Here is a 24,882-nt window from a genome sequence, read left to right on the forward strand (position 1 = left end):
TGAGGGAGCGGAGAGAAGAAATATGCCAGATCTGCTTTGAACTCGGGTTTAGAAAGAAAACAATCCCAGTTTTGACTCCAAACACCCAGAGGGCTACTGATCCATTTCACCCCATTCACTACACAGTTGCCCCATGAATGAGTCAACCCACCTGGGCAGGAAAGCCCCCGAGGGCACCATGAGGGGCAAGGATGGGACCCAGAGACACATCGTGTGATCTCCTGGAAGCCCTCTGTTCGGGGTGAGCCACCCGCTTTATTGCTGGTGGAGTGGGCATGTCACAGAGATGCCAAAGTTTCTCTAGTTGCATGGAAGCCCTCAGGAAAGTCGTCCCAGGACCCCTTGGCCTCAGCAACAGGAGGTTATAAACCCTGCTTCCTCTGGGTGGTCCTTGATCAACAGCTACCTGTTCAAGTGGAACCAGCTACACCTAGTGTGTTTCTTTCCTGTGGCTCAAGCTTTACCGCCAAATGGACCCACAACTATACTCCTTGTCCTTCATGTGCAGTGACCGTATCTATCGTTGTAAGAATGTCAGGATGAAGTGGACAGCGTCTTCCAAAGGAAAACGCCAAGGTGAACTTCTTTTTCCATTTTTTTTTAAATTAAAGTATAGTTGATGTGCAATATTATGTAAGTTCCAGGAATACAATATAGTGATTCACAATGTTTAAAGGTTATACTCCATTTATAGTTATTATAAAAATGTTGGCTATGTTCCCTGTGCTGTACAATGTATCCCTGTAGCTTATTTTATACATAATAGCTTATAGGAGGTGAACATTTTTAAAATGTAGAGAATATGGCTATATCAACGTCAAGGCATTTTCTTTCTCCGCGGCATATCTTCTAGTGATTCCTAATGCAGTTAAAATGTATAACTTGTACTTGAACTATCTTACGAATTAGTCATAGCACAGTAGCACTCAGGAAGGAAAAGCAGTTGCATGAACTCTGTTACTGAGACATTTCTTCATACAATTAGCTTAGCGTGTACTGGTTTTCCGTGGCTACAGAACCGACCGACAGATTACGACAACCTCAGCAGCTTCAGACCATGCGTGCTGATGGGCTCAAGGTTCTTCGGGTCAGAATTTCACACACAGGGTGGCTGGGTCTCCACTCAGGGTCTCACAGGAGTGAAACTCAGGCACTGGCAAGACCGGGCACGTCTGGGGCTGGGGCCTCCTCCAGGCTCACCCACCTCGCAGCAGGATGAAGTCCTTGGGGCTGCAGGACTGGGGTCCCCAGTCCCCTGCTGGCTGTCAGCTCCTACAGGCCACTCTCGGTTCCTGCCAGCTGCAGGAGCTCCTCCAGCTGCAAAGTCAGCAGCAGAAGATCTCACACAGAACCGTTTCCTGCTACTCGGACCTCTAGATCTGAGTTTAAAGGGCTCACGGGATCAGCTCAGGCCCAGGGAGGATCAGTGTCAAGAAGAGAGGATCAGTCTCAAGGTCCCCTGTGCCTCAGAACCAGACTTGGTCACAGGACGTGCTCCATCCTGGTCACAGGACGTGCTCCATCCTGGTCACAGGACGCGCTCCATCCTGGTCACAGGACGCGCTCCATCCTGGTCACAGGCCCAGGGATGCGGGCCATGGACCATTTTGTTTCAAACCTTCGCGTGGAGACAGGGTTCTGAAATGGTTTGAAATCTATCAAGGAACACCCATGTCCACAGATTCACCTGTTGGCTTTCTCCCCAGGTGTCTGGACTCCAGCGCATCCCAGTGGAGGGCACCGGTCTGAATGCCGAGGTCTAAGGCAGGCCTGGGGGGAGCGCAGTTCCCCCTCTGTCACCGAGGTCCCCTGCCCGGCTCCTGGTGGCCTGGGCAGCTGGCTCAGGCCACGTGAGGCTGTGCTCCGGCTGGCGTCGCCCCTCCTCCGCCACCTCTCCCCGGTTCTATTTTCGTTGCCTGGATGTTACTCATTTGTGTGCATCTTCTGACACCTTTAATTGCTCTCCTCTTCCCACGCCTATTAAGTTTTCTCACCCTTTGATATTGGCATTAGGAACATTTTAAATAATTTGCCAAATAATGTTTTCCCACTGCTGTTTTCTGTAAGTTGCCTTGCTTTGCCTTTAACCCTGTATTAATTTTGCCATAAAGTGTCAAGCTGCATGGAATGAGGTTATTTTACACATGAGATTGGAGGCCTCCTTAGATCTGAAGTCTTATTTCTTCTTATGGTTATGAACTCAAAGAAGAGGCGATTTCATATTGCACGTTTGCTTTGAAATTCAAAATTGATTTTAAAAATGGTTCCATAGGGGCTTCCCTGGGGGCACAGTGGTTGAGAGTCCGCCTGCCGATTCAGGGGACGCAGGTTCGTGCCCCGGTCCGGGAAGATCCCATGTGCCGCGGAGCGGCTGGGCCCGTGAGCCATGGCCGCTGAGCCTGCACGTCCGGAGCCTGTGGTCCGCAACGGGAGAGGCCACAACAGTGAGAGGCCCATGTACAACAACAACAACAAAAAAAGGTTCCATCTTCTGGCACACAGCAGGGTGTGCTTACCCCATGGAGTCCGAGCACCAACTCCAGCAAGGAGTTAGGACACTTTTCCAACGCTGAGATTCTCTCAAACTGTCCGTGAAGCTGAAACACAGAATTCTTATCGTCAACACTAGAACAAGTCTTCAAATCCTGCCACACTTCACTGGTGTCCTTTTGAGATGCTCTGAGGTGTGGATCTATTTCTGCCTCCTGTGAATAGAGACCCTCACTCTTTCTTGTGGCTCTCACCCCTGGGGCACAGTTCCCGCAGCCGAAGAGCAGAGACCGGACGCAGCTCTCGGACATCAAAAGAGTGGACAAGAGCAGGTTTACATGCTTTACACGGTCCAGAAAGTCTGCCCTCACCTCTTTCATCACGTCTGCGACCTTTGCGATCCGATGGACGGAATCCATTTCTACCCAGGAGCAGAGGAAATGGACCTACGCAATTTCTGCAAAATGTGACCCACTTTTCTTAAGACATGCTGGTGCCCTCTGCACCGGGTAGAAGGATGCTGTTTGCTCTCCACTTTGTTCCAAAGCACAACTTTGGACTCATCTTAACTGTGAACTGAGAAAACAAAGAGCAAAGTGTCCTAGAGGGAACCTTAGAAACTAGGAGAAGGGGAAGTTCTGGGAAAGACCCCACAAAAGAAGTCAAAGACAGAGAGTTTCTAGAGCACTTTCCTGAATTTAAAAGAGGTGCAACTGAAAACAAGATTCCCTGGAGTCCTGTGACCGAAAGTCTAAAATCATAAGCGTGCATTAGACTGGCAAGTGCCCACAATCACACTGAATGAAATGAAAGTCTGCTGTCTCCTACCCCAGCCTAACTTCACCCTACAGCGCACATGGCAAGGCGCAGTTTACACGGACGTCTCACATTTACACACAAATGAATTGCAATCCACTATCCTCCAAAAGTGTGGTTTTTGTTTTTACTTTGTAGACACACAAAGAGATGCGTCAAAGCCTTTTCATCTGTCAAATCACCAGGACGAACTATTTGACTGTGACTTGAAAAGGATGCAAATGAGAAGGTCCGACTTTTTAGAAAACCAATGGATATAACCTAAAAGTATCTAACCACTTGCTAAGACCTTGAGATCCTTTCTGCTCATCTATCCGAGGTAGGCAGAATAAAGGTCGCCTAGGGACGTCCGGGTCCTAACCCCTGGGACCTGTGAACAGGTTGCCTTACACGGCAAAGGGGAATGAGGCTGCAGATGGAATTAAGGTCGCTCATCAGCTGACCTGGAGATGGGGGCAGTAGCCTGGACTGTCCAGGTGTGCACCGTATATCCCAAGGGTCCCTAGAAGGGGAGGACGGGGCCACAGGAGGAATGCTTAGACGTTTGCTCAGATCATCTGGTTGTTCCCCAGAAGTCTGTGGTCAGAATTCTGCTGTAAGTAAGGACACAGGCTCAGGCTCCCTGAGACTCACCTGATGCATTGATGAGATTCTGGCTCCCCTCCCTCATCACTGCAGGGGAGACCCAGGGCTCCTGGTCGGCCACTCGGTCCCAGCTCAGCCCCAGAGCTGTACTGCTGGGCGGGGAGCCCCCCTTTTATTGAAGGAAATGGCTTTCCAAAGAGCATGCACCTTGAAATACACTGCACTCAGGGCCAACCAAGAAAAAAAAGAGAGAGAGAGATGGTATTTACGGGAGGAACCCAGAACAAAAATGAAGCCGAGAGAAGGAGAGGAAGACTTTATGTAACTCTCACCCCCCAAAAGAGTACAAAACAACCTGGGAGACCAACGGCTGCTGTGAAAGGGCAATTTAGGCCTTTTGTTCAGTCATTCAACAAACATTCATGGAGTGCTTGTGATGTTCCAGACCGCTCTGAGGATGAGAACACGAGTTCTACTCTATTACACTGTAAGATCTCTCCTCGGAAAAGACATTTCCAGGACCACCTTCCGTGACTCAGTCGGCTCTGGCTCCCCGGGATGCTGCATGTCCCGCCGGCTCTGAGATATGAAGGCTGCTGGCCCAGGGACCGTATTTCGAAGAGTAAAGGGCTGGGACCCAGGACTCACGGCCTCTTTCATCCACCTCATTTCACCACAGTTCTCCTGAGATCGTTTATAAAATCCCTGCAACGGGCTATGTTCCCTGTCACTCCTGTACACTGCACAAGGCAATACTATTTTTTGATGCTGACCTTTGTAATAAGTATCATAAAAAGGGGGCCGATAAAACTCAAGAACAAGGTGTATTTTCATTTGTGTGTGTGGGAAAGACACATGGATGAGGTGGAGATCTGGAAGCGCGGTACCTACATTCATCGAAGCAGAAGGACTCAAAATGCCAGCAGCTTCCAGCGCTCGCACGGATTAAGCAAGCAGGTGCTTTATTTGTCAGCAGGATGTGGAAGCAGACCCACCAGAAACCAGGGATGGGAGGCTTGAAATCCGCTCTCAGTGAAGGACAGCCCTCCGGCCAGGGCACAGGCAGGAGCACGGGAGTGGAAGAAATAAACCAGGCCCGTAACTGACCCGCCAGAGACAATAAAGCTCCAGGACCGTTGGGTTTACGACCGTGTTTTACAAAGTGCGGTGCCTGGAACTGCTCCCGAGTGCCCAGTTCAGGATCACGCTCCTGTCTCCCCTTCCTACTTTATACGAGGTGATCATATCTTTTATTCACAGAGCTGGGAACGATGTCCTTGAACGTACCAACTGTAGACGTTTTGATCATTAAAGCTTGATTATAAAATCTCCCCGAAGAACAAACGGGGAGGGGCCATGCTGGCTTTATAAAAGTTCCATTAGTCCTGGGAGCAAAGTCGCCACGAAACCCGAATCCCAAACACACCGTGGAAGCATCGCTGACTGCAAAGGTCAGAGTGGCTGTGACCTTTCACACAGAGCCATTTGTAAGTGAATTAAAGGTACAGCAAAGGATTAAAGTTATGGCCGTGAATCCACAATTTTGGGTAGACAGATACTACTCCACAAGCGGAGAACTAAGTGAACAGTGAGGTTACCTATTTAATTACAGATCTGCAGAAGATTTCTTTTAAAATCCTGACTCTGCATCCGTAAAGTACTTTAAAATGTATTTTAAGTAGCCAATTATCTCTTCACGTGAAAGTGCTATTTCCTTTAATAAATAAGAGGAAATACATCCCATTGAGAGGGTGATCTCTTCTCAGCTCGCATAAACGCACAGTATGGATATGCTAATAAAGTATTTTCAAGGAGCAAAAAAATTACCATTTTCTGCAGATGACAATGTAATGGTTAACCAGTAAAATAGTTCCCTCGTTAATTACAATAGCTGTAATTATAATAGCTGTTAATCATCATTAACAGCTATATAATAGCTGTACCACTATTAATACTAAGGCACAAAATCAATTTAAATTTAGTCAGAACTTTTGTTATTATCAAAAAATTATTAAGACTCCTTTTATGTATAATTTTAATTGGCCCCAAGGCATTCTCAATAGTTGAGCCAATTCTTAAAGCGTCAGATATCATAAAATCAACCTTATTTTCTTCCCCCAAAGCTCGTACAGTTTCTTCAGCAAAGTATTAGAGTCTTCACTTTTTTTTAAATGTAGAGAAATGTTAAAATAATTTAATTCTAAACAAGACCCTGGGAGACTATCTTACGTCTCTGGTGAAGTATCTTAACTCTGATTAAAATCCCACATAATAACTACCACTTCTAATGAAAGAGGATCTTACTCAATAACACGTCAGAACATCACTTGAAAGTATTAACACTTTGGAGTTAATATACTGAGCTTTAAAAGTAAAAAGGATTTCATAACTAATAATAAAGCTAATATTTATGGAAGGTTTTCCATGTGCCAAGAACCATGTTCTGCATTTTACATTTATTCTGTCATTTGATTCTAAGGTGTGTTTGTCTTTCTTGTTATTGTGGTTCCCATTTACAGATGAGAAGCCCAAAATGCTAAAATGTGGCAGCTTCAGGACTGACCTTACATCACCCTGAGTCCACTGCTAACCAACAGGGTATGTGAATGTATTGCTCTGACCTTTCTTAAATGGAACTTACTCAAAGGTGTGTTTCACAGAGTTTGAGCCCGTCCCAAACAAGCCCTCTAAAAACTGGTCACGATCTCCTGGCGTAAGATAATGCTTTTTGAATTGAAACGAAATTCTCATTTAACTCTTTTCTGGGACGAACATAAAGGAAGAATATTAAGTGGAAATGGACTTGCAAAAAACAAAGTAAAACAGATTTATGGTTTCTAGCACAATTAAGTAGTTCAGCTCACTAATATAGTTTTCCTGTGCATCCTCCGGGGCCCTGGTGGCAAACTGGCTCACACTCAGACCAGGAAACGTGCGGAGTGTCGCACAGAGAGAGGCTGTCCTCCAAGGCGTGCGCAGGGCAGGGGACCCAAGAGGGATGAACAAGCCAGGGCTCCCAGCACCCGGGGGGAAGAGGGTAGCTCCTGGGTGGCCCCTGACCGGAGCTGTGGCTTTAACCCCACAGCGACTCTTCCTGGAGGCACTAGGGGTCCAACACACCAACCTCACGGCCTTCCCCCGTTTGGTCTCCCCCAGGGCCTTGCAGCGCCTGAACCCGACCTGAAGTCCGGGGAAGGGGCAAGGCAGGTGGGGAAGGGGCAGATGCAACAGTGTGGAGGATGGATTTGGAGGGACAATATCCACCCCATCCTCCCAAGAGAATAGGAAGCCAGAAGTTTGTATTTTAAAATACCTATTGAAGTTCTAACCTAATGAATTTGTAAACTTACGAAAAATAACTTATTCTGCCCAAAGCCATTCCTCGACGTCCCAATCCTCAAGGTCCACTAGGGACACAGGTACACAGTGGGTCACTGTACCAGTCAGCATCCTCTAAAACCCTGGAGGGATGAACGTCTGTGCTCATCCCGTGTTTGCCCTTGAGACGAGCTAGTCCGTGACATCCGGGGTATGACGACGCAGCGTCGATGCAGAGCACGGAGACCCGCGCGGCAGGGGACTGGGCATCACGCAGACCTCAGGGGGACCCTGTCACCGTCACCATTTTCACGTGACATCATCCTTAATTTGGAAAGCACGACAGTAACAAACCAAATGGAGTCATTTTCTAAGTCTCGAAAATTCATTTCAGATTTTTGAGCGAGACTCCAACCAACCCTATATGTGCCCAGGTGGGCTGGGGAGGAAACAATGATGGAAAGCCCTCCGTCACACCCTCTAATTACATTTCATCATAACACTTACCCCTGGCGACCCCATCATACTGTCTAATCTAATTCCTCTCCGACTGCTGCCCCCAAGAAATGTTAGTGTCTTGGTAATAACAATAACAGGAAATATGTCTCGGTATCTCCTAGCAGATGCTCAATAAATGTTTGTTAAATAAAGAAGTATCAATATACATTCATTTCCTGAGATACCGTTTGGTATAAGGCTAACTTGGTGCGAAATGGATAATTTCAGAGCAACTCAGTATCACTCTCGAGTATGTTAACTCTGACGAGATGGGTAAACTAAACTCTCAAGTGATGCTTCCTGGATATACTGACTGACTCTGGAGGACATTTTATCTGAAAACCTGACCTCCCCCTTGGGGTCCAAAAGTTCTTTTACGTGTCTGGAGGTACACCTAGAATGAGGTATGGTTTGCTTTACAAACTGCCACTTTCAGAGTCTACAGACATTTTTTCTTGGGGGAATCCAAAAATAATCGCACTAAAATGCAAATACCTCTTCTAATTCAAGGATTCTATGAATCTCTGTGTATATTCAGATGAAGATGACCTTCTCTGTCCCATAGTTTTTCCATGCTATTAAAAAACCAAATGTACTCAAGTGATGCTTCCTCCGGGAAGCCCTCCATAATTCGTTAAAAGTGCTATCTCTGCTGGATCTCTAGGCTATGCTGACTTGCCTTTCAGATCTTTTTGTAACTTTTCCTACACACTACTTATTCCTCATACCACACAATTATTAAGAGATTTCTTGAAGACAACAGATGAATTGCCTGTGCTTTGCATCTCAATAGATACCAATCAATGAGGCTGAGCTATACTAGGATCCTTGTATCTAGGACATCTTTTCTAATTGCCATCTTTGACATCTTTTCAAATATCTTCTTTGAAATCCTGGAAGCAAACACAGGCTGGATTGCCCTGTCAAACAGAACTAATGCTGTTTAGACCACCTCCAGTGGGGGAGAGAATAAGGCTTTAAAAACGTCAAACAGGCTCTTCAAATATTTATCATTATTTACGTGTATGGAAATGAATGCAGATTTCGGACCACATTCTTTCATCTTCAAATTAGAATGCCATCGATCTAGGTTTGAGTTACTTCAAGGAAGAAGGAATGGCACGACTTTGTGTGTGGTCTGCCACACAGAACAGTCAGTTTGAAATCTAGTATCTAAAGAATGTGTAGAAAAGCAAGTAATGGTCACGTTATACAGTCACAGAGTCTGAGAAGAGGAGTCACTGGCTTAAATAGATGTCAAACAGTGGAATCCTTTTTACAGGGATCCAAAAAAATGCATGCAAGGAGCTGCAATGAAAAGTCAGAAAAACAACGTACCTGTGCCTGTGACGAAAACCCAAACCCGCGGAGCTCGCAGAGCTGGAAACGCGGTGGACGGAAGCGCCAGAAATGCAACACGCGGTCGGTCTGGCAGTTCGGACGCCAGATGGAGCACCTGCCCTCACCTCTTTGTGCACCCATACACCTTGGCACGGTCTGCCACGTCTGCGAAGAGCCACTCTTGAGAGGGAGATGTGATGGAGAGACGATGGCAACCAAGTCAGCCTGGACAGGGCTTGGCTCGGCCAGGCCGGGGACCCTGTCTTTTCCACGTGTTTGTCTCGGGAGGTGAGATTGCGTCGACTGCTTGAGGGCAACAGGGTGGGCGCAAAGGCAAACCAGCATCTTCGATGGGATATCTTTTTAAATTAAACAAGCATAAATGTGGCCGTGAAACCCCGAGAGTGTTCAGGGTTTTAAGGATCCACAGAGCTCATTATTCCCAGAATCAACCTGGGCATCCCCTTTCTATACTTTTAAGACTCTAAGTGAAAGTAACGGCAGCCGAATGAACCGTTCAGACAAGTCTAGCATCATTTTCCAGGTGAAGATGGACATAAGATACGTGAGAGGGCTGGATCAGCTAGGATTCAGGGAGCATCTCCTGTCTGCCAGGATGTGAAGAGGACACAGTGACTAAGACATGGTCCCCACGCCCCAGGGGGACGAATAAATAAACCTGGAGTCTGTTCAGTCTGCATTTTTAGGGGGGCCCTAAGGAGGTCAAAACTCCTGCCGGGGAGACACCGCGAGCGGCCCTGGGAGAAGACGGGCCATCAGCTGAGAAGCCAGCGTGTCACAGCACTGGGCTCATGCAAAAGCCCCTCACAAATACGCCGAGAATTGGGCAAATTTTACACCATTTTACAAGCGGCGAACTGAAGCTGAGGGTGGGATGAAGCGCCCAAGCCGTGATGGTGGATTCAGCGCCAGCCAGTCCAGTCCGATCTGGACTCCTGTTCCTGCCTCTGCCCCACACCGCCCCTCCCAACACACACACAGGACAAACGGCCCGGCCAAAGGGCCTCTCGGATATTAAAGGGAGTAAGATGTGCACACAAACGACCGTATCATGAGACAGAATTACGTGGCTAAAGGCAGACTGAATGTGCTAGTATGGGAGAGTTCTTAGCTAATAATAACCGTAATACCATTGACTGAGGATTGACTAATATACCTAGCACTGCTCTAAACACTGTACATGTTTTTGTCTAAATTGGTAAAACTATAAAATAAGCATCATCTTTCTTAGATGCCTTATTGTAAGTAAATTATTCTGAATTCACCATAAATAATCTAGTACCCTGTTGCAAATAATATTTTTAAGCCACTAAAAGTCTATCGGGAACAATCAATAATGGTACTAGATGCCGAGGGGACATAAAGAAGAAATAGAAGAGATAGCGTTTGCTGCCAGGAAGTTTCTAGTCCAAATAGAAACACGCTCTCCCAGACACAGACAAAAGTAGGGGCAGCTAGGAATTAACACGGAGAAACTATTTACGTACCTATTAGTGGGAGGCAAATTGAAGGTATTTTGATGGAAATATGAGTTTTGATCAGGTGTTTTAAAGCATTTGCCAGAGAAGAATGGAAAGACACTTATAGGTAAGGGAAATGGACTAAACCTGTAAACAAGTAAGAGACGAAGGACTGACTATAATAAAACAATCGGTGTCACTCATCTAGCACGGGGTCGGCCAAAGGCAATGCCAGGTGACGTCACTTCCTGCCCTGTCCCCTTCACCCTGCTTCCTTGAAGACTCCTGATCACAGGAGAGAGAGAGAACACAGCTCCGTCCGTCTGCGTTGAACCAAACAGCTTCCTTACTGGCCCGTGAGGTCGCTGCAGAGGCAGAAGACACCTCTCCACTTTTCGGGCCTCTTCCTCTGGTCCCTCTCTCGGGCAGGTCCACTCCGCCTGGTGAATGCCTTTCTCCACATCCAGGCCCCAGTCTCCCAGAACCAAGTCCAGTACCAAAGAGAGATCCTATCCTTTCACAAGTCTGAATAACCGTCCCAGGCTTGGTTCCCACTGGCCAGAACTGGGTTATCCGTTCAGCCACTAACCACCGAAAAGGGCCTTGCTTTTACTCTAAATGAAATAGAAGCCAGGTGAGGTTTCTGAGAGAAGGAACCCTACGACCCGAGTTAGCGTTGAAAGCGTCACTCTGTCTGTGGTGGGCAGGGTGAGAAGACCAGTCGGAGCTGCAGAGTGACCCGCTGAGCCGGGTAACCTGGACCAGGGCCGTGGCAGGGGCTACGACGAGTGGTCAGATCAGGACACAGCATTTCGAAGGCAGGGCCCAGATACGTTCCGGAATGACTGGCGGTGAAGTACAAGGGGAGGGGAAGAGTCGAGGATCATATTTTAAGCCTGACAACCTGGAAGGATGGGCTGTCCTTAACTGGGATGGAACAGGTGTCTATTAGAGGAAGCCAAGAATATACTTGGCAGCCAGGTGAACACCTCCAGTAGGCAGTGGATATACTGAGTCAGGCTGGGACCTGGGACCTGGGACCCTTTGCTGCAGTGCTGAAATGCCTGCACCTGGAGAAACCTCTCCTCAAGCAACAAAATATAAAGAAACTATAAGGGACTCAAAATAACTGTGTGCACGCGCAGTTGGGGCAAATTCTGGACAACAAGACACAAAAAGAACAAAAACCCAACTGCCACTTCCAAAGAGCCAGGAGCAAAAACGGGGTGTCGGGAGCAAAAGCAGGGTACAGGGCATGCTCCCTACACACACCACCACCTAAGCTACCCCCCCGGCCCGACCCCTGGACACACCTCTACCCTCACCCCATATAAGGAACCAAGCAAGGGAACCTGTTCCGTGCTCTCATTCCCCACCCCGCTGCAGCAGGGGCCCCAATAAAGCCTTGCCTGAATTTCTGGTCTGGCCCCTGATCAAGTTCTATTATAAGGAGCCCAAGAACGCTGGTCGGTAACCGTACTACTGTGTTTGCATCCACAGGGCAAGTCTGAGCTGGGGCTCTAACAATATAAATGTAGAAAAGAGACAAGCACCAAGGGTTGCACCCCAGAGCCCCCAGCGTTACTTGGTGATGCAGAGGACAAGGGGGATAAACACAGGACAATGAAACAAGTCGCCAGTGAGGGAGGAGGGAGCTCAGGGGTGTCCAGAGCTCGGAAGAGCAGACACACATTCTCCCAGCCCACCTCTAGCCCTGGAAGTGGCCGTGGTAAGAACACACACAGCCTCCCCGTGTGCCTAAATATTCGAAAGTTGTAAAGAGGTTCAAAGACGTAATTAAAGTATGTTCTATTTTCCTGCGTTGAGAACTATACCTTCGTAAGAGGCTAGAAGACCATGGTCCAATCACAAATTTTCAGACTCCCCAGGGCTCTACAGGGAGCTCAGCCCAGGGCTAGTGGGCCACCCCGTCTCCTCCCACACGTAGGGGTCTTGTGTGCACAACCGGGGACATCCCATCCCACCCTTACACTCAGGAAAGACCCAGGCCTCTTTTCGGTGCCCACCCTCTTGCCTGCTCCTCAGTGAGGGGTCTACGGGGCCAAAACGACCTTTCCACTTGGGAGCCCGTACCCTCCCCATTAGACCATGCTCTGAACTGGGCCCATGGAATTGCCCAGCTCATGGCAACAGAAAGAATCAACAAAACCAAAAACAGGTTCTTGGAAAAGACCAACAAAATTGGTAAATGTTTCGCTAGACAATGAAACAATGAGAAAAGACTTAAATTACTAAAATCACAAATAAAAGTAGGGCATTGCTACTCACTTTAGAGAAGTAAAAAGAATTATAAGGGAAAGTTTTGGATAACTGTATGAGATATCAACAAACGAGATAACTTTGATGAAATGGACAAATTCGCAGATACCCACAAACTACTAAAACTGACTCAATAGGAAAGAAAATCTCAATAGATCTTTAACAGAGAGATTGAATCAGTGATCAAAATAGACCTCCCAACAAAGAAAAGTTCTGGACCAGATGACAATGAATTCCAGGTACATTTAAAGAATTAATACCAATCCTTCCCAAATTCTTTGCAAAAAGCATAAGAGGAGGGCACACTTTCTAACTCATTCTTTGAGGCCAACATTGCCCTCATACCAAAGTCCCATAAAGACGTCACAGGAGGGCTTCCTGGATGGTGCAGTGGTTAAGAATCTGCCTGCCAGTGCGGGGGACACGGGTTCGAGCCCTGGTCCGGGAAGATCCCACATGCCGGGGAGCAACTAAGCCCATGTGCTACAACTGAGCCTGTGCTCTAGAGCCCGAGAGCCACAACTACTAAAGCCCTCATGCCTAGAGCCCGTGCTCCGCAACAAGAGAAGCCACTGCAGCGAGAAGCCCGCGCAACCCAATGAAGACCCAATGCAGCCAAAAGTAAAGTAAAAAAAAAGACATCACATGAAAACTCTTAATCAATATCTTTTACGAATATATATGCAAAATTCATCAACCAAATACTAGAAAACGAAATCTAGCAGCATTTTAAGAGGATTATACTCCATGACCAAATGGGATTTATCCCAGGAATGCAGGAGTCAACATATGTAAACCAATCAATATAATACATCGCATTAACAAATGAAAAACAAACCCATATGATCATCTCAATTTATGTACAAAAAACATATGATAAAAATCCAACGTGCTTTCATGACAAAAACACTCAACAAACTAGGAATAGAAGAAAACTTCCTCCACGTGAGAAAGGACATTTAAGCAACTAGACGGAGGTGACGGTTGCACAACATTGTAAAGGTACTAAATGTAACTGAACTGTACCCTTTCAAATGGAATTATACGTTCTGTGAAGTTTACTTCAACTTAAAGAGAGGAGGAGGTGGAGAAGCTGAAGCCGTCACGACTACGTCGGCTGCATTCACAGAGCCTCAATTCTAACACAGTGGACACGTAAGAAGCAAAGAAATAACTAACATTTGTGGAAACTTTGCTAGGCACCAGGCACTTTGAGTACAAATTCACGAAATCCTCACAACTATACAATGAAATAGGTTATCTTCTTTTGACAGTTAAAAAAAAAAAAGAGGCACAGAGAGATAAAACAACTCACCCAGAGTCTAGCAGTTATGAAGTGGCAGAGCCAGGACTTGAAGCCAAAAAGTCTAACTTCAGAGTTTCTGTTCCTGACTGTTATACTATACAGTGCTGTCCACTGGGGGGTGTGAATAAAGTGGAGTATGGAGCCGGCACTGCTGGAATTCCTAAGTATCCTACAGACATACATTTCGATTGCTATCATTAAATCTGACTGATACACATTAAGACTGATAAAAGTACACAGCAAACAGTCTGAAGGGTTTTAAGAGGACATGAGATGTTCAGCTTGGCTTGTATCCACTTGAGATAAGCATGGATATAGCAACACACAGGTAACCAAATGCAGTTAAAGTTAGCATTGTTAACCAAAAAATCAAGTAATTTTCCAACATCTTGTTGGAATCACTGAGTCACATAAACTTAGTATAAGAAACAAATTTAAATATTATCAAGTCTAACTCCATCTTTCTTTACTTAATGAAAAGGGTTCAGAGAAGCTAAGTAGCTTGCTTATACCCCAATCCTCTTAGTCTTAAACTGTCAGTCTTTTCAGTATATTTTACCAGTAGCTACCCAGATTTACTTACCAGATTTCAAAGAGTTGGTGTGCAAAATAATTTAAAGTCAAAATTTATATAAATACTTAGGTGGAACTTTTTAATAAGCATATCTGTGTGTGTGTATATATGTTTCAAATATTTATGTGTATGTTTCATTCAGTCTACATAATTAAATATAAACAGATTATGGTACATCTTTCCACGTTTCAGCTTTTGCATCTTAACACAATATTGCAATATTTGGATTTCAAATGCTGCAAAAAAGATCACTATACCTAAACACACATTTCCTCAAAATATAAAAGGAAATGGTGATGACAAAATAGAAATAAATAGAAATAAAAGTTTGGAAAAAGCAAGGGAACTTAGGCAAATTTTAGGCATTATTGAGTTTTTGCTAAAGCCCAAATACGTGTTGCTATATATTTTTCCATTTATCTTACGCCCACGGGTTACAAGGAAAATATCACCCACGTGTGTTTAATTCAATCTTCCTTAAGCTGAGAGTAATATAACGGTGGAGGAGTTCCTTAATGTCCAGCAAGTGTTCCCAGCTTTAAAAGCCTTCCTCCTCGCTCTGAACAAGCAAGTGGTGTTTTGCCAGCACGGAACAGAACTCGAACAGGGGGCAGATTGAGTTTGGTTCTACGCTTGGAGCACACAAGTTTGAGTGGCTGCCAAGCCCGCTGAAATGTGTGTTCTCCAATCTTCTTAAAGTGCATGAGGATTTCAAAAGAAAAATGGTAAAGCCTTCCGTTGTGAGTTTTCTTTTGCCACCGAATACTTCCTGAATCGGAAACCACATCCTGAATATAAGATACTCATGTGTTTTATCAAATCCTGGTCTCCATATACTTCAGTATATTTTCCCCAGAACGCTCCCTTGCAGTATTTTGAAGGCTATGCAGTTTCCTTTATTTAGCTATAGAATGAATTGTTCCCGGCCATGACGCTCTTGAAATTAATCTACCTTCAATCATCCAAGGAAAAGCGAGAAGTGGATCGGGGGAATATGTGTCAAAAAGACAATATACGATCAATAAGGTTCCTAGTTTCTGATCATACCAAGGAGTCTAAGATGATTCACTAGTCTTGAAGGGGGAGGGGAAAGTATTAGTGAAATCAACAGATTGATCCAGGCATATGGACGTCCTGGAAGGCGGCTGAGAGTGGGAGAAGAGAGAAGGGACATGCAAAACAGGGGGCCGTGTCGCCTGGTTCACCCACTGCCAATACACTGAAAAACACGGCCTGGAGAATTCACCATTTAAATGGGATGACATTTAAGTGATGCCTTTTGTTCATGTTTTTGAGACTTCTCTATAATTCATAGAGCAGTATGAATTCTTTCCACGTGTTTCTATTCCTTTTAAAAACTTTTTTCACCTAATTTCAAATCTTAATATTTTGCATAAGAAGTACGAAGGAGGATCGAAGAGGATGGAGGAGTTAACATCTTCAAGAACGAATTCTTTAATGATGCAAAAAAGCTGGTATTTGAGAGCATGCTGAGAGGTGGGATACTATTTCTAGATTTCACTTATTGGTGATCATGTTCACTGATTAAGGATCAGTTCTCGACTTCGATCCCTGCAATCCCAAGTATTTGCTGCTCTCTCACCTCCGTTTTTCTTCTTTCCTTTCAGGATGAAATCCATTATGTCTGAAGATGATTTTTCTACAGGTTGTGCTTCAGCCTTAGGTTAATTATATTTCTATTCTTAGCACTTTGAATCAATATTCTCATTCAGAATTTTGAAAACATTACCTAACTTTTAATTTATCAAAAGAGGAAGATTATAAAGTCAGACCTTACTTTATGCTTACTTGATTGTGTTGTATGAACTTGGAATGTCTTCCCAGTCAATTCAAGCCAGGACGGTCATCTTTCCAAATAATGTGATGCCATTTCTCAGACATCTGAGAATTAAATCTCCATATCGGTACAGATTGTATATCGCATAAATATAAATAATGCAAGCTACCATATTTTTAAAGGTGGATAAAATAAAGGTCATTGAGCAAGTTTGCGCGAAATCAAGTGAAATCACGAAATACCTGTTTTTTAGCACAGCTAGGTGGGTACCCACTGCTGTCAGGATGCTTCAGTACAAATGCTGTTCCTCTCAGCTTGTCATCAGGCAACTTTATCTTCTGTTTGCCGAGGTTTCCTTATCTATAAAATTCCACAATTATAGTGAAATCTTGACCTATAAACATAGGATTGTTTTGTGAATTAAATTAGGGAATTCTTAGGACGATGCCTGCTAGACACAGTAGGAGTTCAATCCTTGTTAGATATTATTATGACAAATTTTCCCCAGGGAATTCTGCAAATCTAGTTTTTCAGTGCCCATCCTTGTGCTTTGCTGAGCACACAAGCAATCCTTGATGCACGGCTATTTAAACTTTAGTTATTCAACCTTAAAGTATTTGGGAGATTTCAAGGGCCGTTCCTTCCAGCACTCGGAGCCAGCAGCACACAGACTATCTCGCAGACTTGTTCTTGCACTCGATGTCTTTGGTACCCGAGATCTGCATCCTCCACACCAGCATCTGGCATCCTTCTCTTCCGAAGCCCGCCTCTGGGACCAACCCTGTCAGTTCCTAGAGACCCAGGTTCGGTCTCCCACAGTGACTGCTGCATGTATGTTCTGCCACCTTTTGCTTCATGTATTTTGAAGCGATGTTGTTCAGAGTTAGACAGCATCTTTCCATCTTTCTGGTGAATGAGCTCATCTTTGGGTCATTTAGGGCTTTCTTCCAAGCTGCTCCCCGTTAGTCTTTTATATATCTCTGTTTCATACTCAGCCCATTCGTTAATAATGAAACAACTGTATCAGGCTCATTACTATCTCTGGCTCTGTTTGAACTGCACACACCACAGAGGGCTCAACGCTGCATATTTTTAAATGTGCCATTATATTCCTGGGTGGTTGGCAAAGCATCGTGGGTTTTTTTTTCTTTTTTGCGGTACGCGGGCCTCTCACTGTTGTGGCCTCTCCCGTTGCGGAGCACAGGCTCCGGACACGCAGGCTCAGCGGCCACGGCTCACGGGCCCAGCCGCTCCGCGGCACGTGGGATCCTCCCGGACCGGGGCACGAACCCGTGTCCCCGGCATCGGCAGGCGGACCCTCAACCACTGCGCCACCAGGGAAGCCCCAAGCATCGTGTTTTTTATGGTAATATCGGAATTGGTTTATAACATTTGGGCGAGCATTACCTTTTTATTCATGCATTCAACATTTATTAAACACATTCCAGGCCTCAGCTAGATGAGAAACACATACAAGGACCCTTCCTGGCCGTCAGCTTGCTTATAACCCAGTAAAGGAGAAGCATTCAAAAGTTTTTTTCTAGGGTTACATCATTATACATCCTGAATATTATCGTGGGGGACATTACTCGTATGCGTGTAGTTTTTCTCTGATTTCAGAACTTTTATAGCAGCCATGATCCAGTTTAATAAAAGTAAAGCTGGTTCCAATTCTGGGCCTTAGGTACAACCCTGCAAAGGTTGCTCTATGAAGTGGGTTATATAGGAATCGCTGGCAAAATCACAGGACTCAGTCACAATGTGGGAGAGCCTGGCGTTTTCCTTCAAGATGTTCACAAGCTGAAGGTTGATGGACTCCGAGGCACATCCTTCTGTGGAGCCCTCACTTCTCATCACACCCTTACAGCTCTGTGGACGTGACAGATTATTCAGACCCGTGAAGCTGTCTTTAAGCTGCAGTTTCAGACAATTTACCCACTTCACCAAGCCGGTAAAACAAGGCCTGAAGCAAAGTTTCGCTGACAATTCGATTATAACCCTTGTCATGCATGGGTGTCTCCACACATCCATTCCTTATTTAATTTAATTGCTCACCCTCGCTTTTCTCTCTTCTCATCCACTAGTAGACTTGCCGATGTTGAAAAAAGACTGTGAAATGAGGAAATAGTAAAAGGTTTCACAAGACCAGCTCTGAAAGGAAAAGGACTCTGGCTCCTGGCTTAGCTGGAGCCTAGTCTGAGGATCGACATGCCTTTCTTTTTTTTTAATTTTTATTTTACATTGGACTAGAGTTGATTTACAATGTGGTGTGAGTTTCAGGTGTACAGCAGAGTGATTCCGTGATACATATACACGTATCTCTTCTTTTTCAGATTCTTTTCCCGTTTAGGTTGTTACAGAATATTGAGCAGAGTTCCCTGTGCTGTACAGAAGGTCCTTGTTGGTTAGCTGCTTCATACACAGTTGTGTTTACAGGCATGCCTTCCTTACTGTGTCCCACGACCTCTGAACTCTCTCCTCCCCAGGACTGCTTGAGTTCAGATGGGTGTGCAGAGTCCGTACACACTTGCAGAAAGAAAACGTGGCAACGCTCATTTGTGCAGAAGCACTTCAGACACTGTTTTTAAGAAGTAACAGATGGACTCTGGCCGAGGAAACGAAGACGTTTCAAAACGTTCTGTTGTCATTCTGACCAAATCTATTGACACCGATATGCATTTTTCCACTCAGTTGAGAGGTATCACCAGACACGTTACGGCTGTTAAGTGAGTTTATGATCGTTTCTTGCTCAAGGATGTGGCAGCTATGGTGGTGGTGATGGTAACTGCCCCAAAGTGGTGTGAAGAACCGGTGTCACCCTCCACCCATAGGACCTGTGGTGTTACGTTTCTTCAAGTGTCGTTTGTTTCCACAGAAAATTCCTTCAGACATTTTTTTCACATATGTGCACAAAAATATGATGATAGAAGAACGAACACAAACTAATAAAACCCAACATTTACAAAATGCTTCCTATGATGTGCACAAGTATCAACTTCTGCCAGTGGAGCGCTGGAGTCTACCTTTTGCAGACGTAAAGTGTGAATCTCAACAAAGCTAAGTGACTTACTTGGGCTGGAGTAAGAACCAAGGTTCCACAGGCTCATTCTTCCTACCCAGTTACTACAAACCAGCCCCAAACTGGAGGGCATGATTTTAACACCTTAGAGTAAAAACCAGGAATCAAGAGCTGGGAAACTACTCTAAAGTTAAAAAAAAAAAAAAAAAAAAAGGAGGAATTCCTGGCAAAAATATTTCCCCCCCACCAAAATTATATGACTAAAAAGTGTTTTCTGTGTGTTTTTTTTTGCGGTACGCGGGCCTCTCACTGCTGTGGCCTCTCCCGTTGCAGAGCACAGGCTCCGGACGCGCAGGCCTAGCGGCCATGGCTCACGGGCCCAGCCGCTCCGCGGCATGTGGGATCTTCCCGGACCAGGGCACGAACCCGCGTCCACTGCATTGGCAGGCGGACTCTCAACCACTGCGCCACCAGGGAAGCCCTAAAAAGTGTTTTAAACATAGTATATAATAGTAAGTTTCCTTATAGCAAGTGATTCTTTTAGAGACAGAAACTGGTTTTAAAAATCCCTTGGATTATGTTCATGACTATATTGTAACAGATCAGTACAGATTGTAGTTTGCAAATACTTAATACTTACTAAGTGCCCAGCACAGTTTTAAGTGTGTTTCATGAATTGTCTCATTCGACATCATAATAGCCGTGAGGGGATTATCACTGTTTCCACTTTCCCGACAAGGTAAATGGGACTCAGAGGGGGTGTGTAATGTGTCCAGAATCATATTCTGTTTCTAGGAGGTCAAGGTGAGACTTGAACTCAGGGACTCTGCCTCAGGACCTCAGCCTCAGTGGGTTCTGCACTCAGGCTGGGAGCTCACCTTCTCCCACAGCCCCCCAGGTTCCTCTCCACCTCCACACTTGTCCCAGCTAGCCCTGGACTTCCTGCCACTCCTGAAATAAGCCTCATGCATGTTCTCTTAGGGCCTTTGCACGTGCTCTTCCCCTGCCTAGAATACCCGTCCAATGACACTCAGCAGGACTGTCCCTCACTTCATGTGGGTCACTGCTCATGTCACCTCCTCAAAAAGGCCTTTGTCTGGGCTTCCCTGGTGGCCCAGTGGTTGAGAGTCCGCCTGTCGATGCAGGGGACACGGGTTCGTGCCCCGGTCTGGGAAGATCCCACATGCCGCGGAGTGGCTGGGCCCGTGAGCCATGGCCGCTGAGCCTGTGCGTCCGGAGCCTGTGCTCCGCAACGGGAGAGGCCACAACAGTGAGAGGCCCGCGTACCGCAAAAAAAAAAAGGCCTTTGTGACCCCTCAGGCAACCATGTGAAGTGTACAACACCCTTGCCATTACTGGCCATTTCCTCACCCTGCTCTTGCTTTTGTCACTGAGTTTAACGTTACCTGACATTATCTTACTGTTTTTGTTTTTATTTCTTGATTTGTTTAACATTTTATTATTAGAAAGGAAGCTGCGTGAGGGCAGAAATTTTCTATCAGTCACTATACTCTATCCCCAAGCCCTAGAAAAGTACCTGGAGAATATGAGCCTCCATGGTGTGGATTAAAAGAACGGATTAATTACAGAGTTCAAATATCCTCAGGATAGATATTCAGAAACCGTAATCGCTACCAGATCGAAGGGCATAAGCATCTAAAGGTCACTGAAACTTTCCAAAAAATTGTGTGATGAGGATTATGTCACATTTTAATTGTCAAAAACATTATAGAATCCGACAAAGGAAAGAAAGGGGCAATGGCTTAAGACTATGCAGCCCATAGACCAATTAGTATTTGGCCATCTCTCCTGGGCTTTTTTCCAATGTGACTAGTAGTTGAAGTTAATTAGTAAGTTTTAAAAAACCTTACTAACTGGTAGCCTTTGGAGCAGGGGAATGACCATTAAATATGGTGCTTGAGCCAGTGGCCACGGGTGCCTTCTGTTTTCCCAGCCTGTGATCCTAACCTGGACTGGAACTCAGGTCTGGAGGAGGAAAACAAAGGACTACAATGTTTTCTTGACTTTGGAAACACTTTGATTGACTTTGCATAAATTAGTAGCCTTGTGAAGCTTATTGAGAAGACATCTGAGCTGGTGTTTCTGCAGAATTATAGTATCGTTTCCACTTGGGAGTTTCATGCTAAGATAGGGTCTTGGCCGCTTCTCTACGTCAGAATGCCTCAAATCATATACTCCGCCCTGAAGTTAAATATGGCCTGGCTGCACGCGATTTGTTCTCTAAGAATGAGTTCCAATGCCAGTCTCTTGTAGGAAATACTGTGACAAGTGTTACATGGAATCCCTGCCCATCAGTGCACACTGATTTTTTCGTTAAGCGTCCTGACACGCAAAAATAGAAGGAAAAAAAACTATTTATCATCAGAAAAACCAGTGTCAGAAAAACTGCTGTTCAATTTCTAAAAGATGGAAAATAGTCTTAAATGTTTTGACAGAGAACAAAATTCACAAACAAATGGAGAATTCGTGAATAACAACAAAATTTGGAGAAATGTTACAACCCAGAAATGTTCACCAGCTGCTTAGAATTCAAAATTCTGGTGTTTCTTGTGGATCCTCTCGTTCCACAGCACAGTGACTACAATAGCAAACGGAGGCCTAAAGAGAGAGTGCATCAGGGAGGGTGGGCTAGAGCGACACTAATTAAAGGACCCCAAATACATCATGCTGAAGCCTAATGGACATTTACGTTTTCCTCATGAAACAGTCCCAGCAAGAGTTCTTGGTCAGCGGGCAGCTCACTTCCACGTGGTGACTCAAGGATCCAGGCTTCCTCCATACATGGTCCCACCATCCCTTAGAGCCTGGAGCCTCGTTCCTGCGTTCAGACAACACAGAAGACCGAGAAGCAGGGGGCTGACACTCACTCAGCATCCTCAGCCTTGCTGGACCAATCCCCTTCCTCTCACACCTTGTTCCACCATCGAGAAGTGTTCACCCAACCAGACCTGGCAGCAAGAAGGATGAGTAACTGCAGTCCTTGCCTGGACAACCATGTATATCAGTGACCACTGATCACTAAGAAAGGGGAAAACAGAGTCTAGTGGCCAAAAGCCATCTCTGGCAAAGAAAGGAAAAGATATACGTGATTTAATACTAATATCCATCAGAATCTAAACGCAAGGAGTTCTAGTTCTATGATGTGGCTGAGATTGCTAACTGTCCCCCAAATCCATCCTCCCGTACTGCTCTTATACTAGACCCCTGAATTTTAACCACTTCCATGGCCTCCCAAAGACACATGTTCTAGACTCCCTTCTGATTAGCTGTGATCCTGTCACTAAGTTCTGGCCAAAGGGAGGCACAGGGAAGTGGGTTTACTCTTTCTGAGTCATGATCTTACAGAGTATAGGGTCACTCTCTCCCTCCTTCACACTTACATCCCTTCCTCTAACTGAAACGGCATACGCCAAGCACCCTGGTAAACCCTCTGGGATTATGCTGACGCAGGCGAACCCTGTTCCAGGGGAGCAGAAAGACCCCAGGGGCACAGATCCGATGGCAGACCAGCCTACGTGTGCCGACAGTTAAATGGGAGAGAAATCCACTTCTATCTTGTTTAAATCACTGTTTTTTGTAAATCTCCATTACAGATGCCAAACCTATAATGAATACATATGGCAAACAATATGGAATTCTGTTCATCCCCAGTTCAACATTTTAAACGCCATAAAAAGGGAATGAAAGAAAGGAGTGTGGCCAAAGATAGAAAATATAAATGTATGGACTCTAATCACACAATGTGATATTAACTCATTGAGCATGTTTAAGGTGAGATAGTGAAAGGCATCAGCAACCTGCTCAGGGGCTAACTTCGTTCTCATGAAGTTCACGTAAGATGCCCCTTGGGCAATGTAGACAATTGCCGGGAAACGTCCTGGAGGGTTTCTCCGTGTCCCCCCAGGGTAGCAGGCCAAGGATGCTGACCTGGTCAGGCCAGCACAGACTTCCGATCCCGCTCACTGCTTGGGATTCTCCTGTCTTCACGGACAGATGCACACGTGCACCCACCTCTAGGTCAGCCACTGGACTGATGCTCAGTCTGAACCACCCCCGAAGCCGAACCCACAGCCACGAGAGGTGCATGACTCTGCCTCTGACTTGGGGGCTGGGAGGGGCCATGAGCACTGTCACCATCCAGGGTGGGGGTCCCAGCGCCACCCAAGGAGGGTCGGATGAAAGGCCGGCAGACTGAGCTCAGAGACGCGGCAAGAGGGTGGGGAGCAAAGGCCTCTGGGGAGGGTGCTCATCAAGCGTGTGTGCGCGTGAGTGCGCGTGCGTGCGTGCACACGTGTGCTTTCTTACGTGAGCCCTTAGAGGGGAACCACGGCACAGCCACGTCCCGTGGCTCACCCGGTGGTCCGGCCTCTTGTGGTCTCGGGAGAGCCACAGCTCCGTGCACGTTTTGGCTTTGCTGGAACTTTCTTAGATAAAACATCACTCGAGGTCTGCAGGTTATGAAGTTAAAACTCGGTATGACTGAACAATTGCGACCCTAGCAGTGAGCACGCGGGCCTCCAGTCTGAGTCTCCAGGTGGCTGGGTCCCCAGGAATGATGGTTTTTACCAGCATCCTCCTTACTCTCTGCCCTTTCCCCGGGGGACTGAGAGGCTGCCAGTGACCACACGGCCTACTTTCCTGCCCGTATAAACCACCCACCGAATCTTTTTCTTTGTGATAAGCTAAGCAAACTGATCCAGTCACATCGAAAAACAGGAATCTGTTTCTATGTTTTAACTTACCAAATACAGTGTATTTTTATACTACGGTCATGCCTGCAGTCTGGAGTCACAAGTGGATTAAAACCCTAATTCAGCAGGAGCCAATGCGTATGTGCCCCTTACTCTACACGTGGATTAACTCACTGAGTTCTCAAAACAATCCCACGGGGTAGGTTCTACCGTCATTCTGCTGTTTAGATAGGACTCGAAGCCAGGCCGTGCACTCTCAGGGGCCATGCATCCCCCCCACTGGCTACGTCACCTCCGACTCCGCCCATGAGCTGTTGGGCTCTGAACTCTCAGCTTCCTGGGCAAAAGAGGACGAAAACAGCACCGACCCCATAATATGAGTGAGAGCATTTAAAGAGCTAATCCTTACCAAAGTTCTGAGAATAACCCTTGGCACTTAGAAGGTGGCCAGGAAGTGTCAGCTAAAAATACACCCGTTTATTCAGAACTAAGCCAGGTGATTACTACTGGACACCTGGTTACTGTCGAACATTCACTGGATCCAGCCACGTGTGACAAGGACGCCCTCAGAGCTGTGTCAGATCATGCGTGTGGAGCACGGCTGACGAGACAGCGGGGCAGCGCATGCCATCAAGGAATCACTCTGGGTGTGAGGTGTGATAAT

The sequence above is a fragment of the Delphinus delphis genome, chromosome 17 (genome assembly GCF_949987515.2).
Source record: "Delphinus delphis chromosome 17, mDelDel1.2, whole genome shotgun sequence".
Classification (NCBI taxonomy): domain Eukaryota; kingdom Metazoa; phylum Chordata; class Mammalia; order Artiodactyla; family Delphinidae; genus Delphinus; species Delphinus delphis.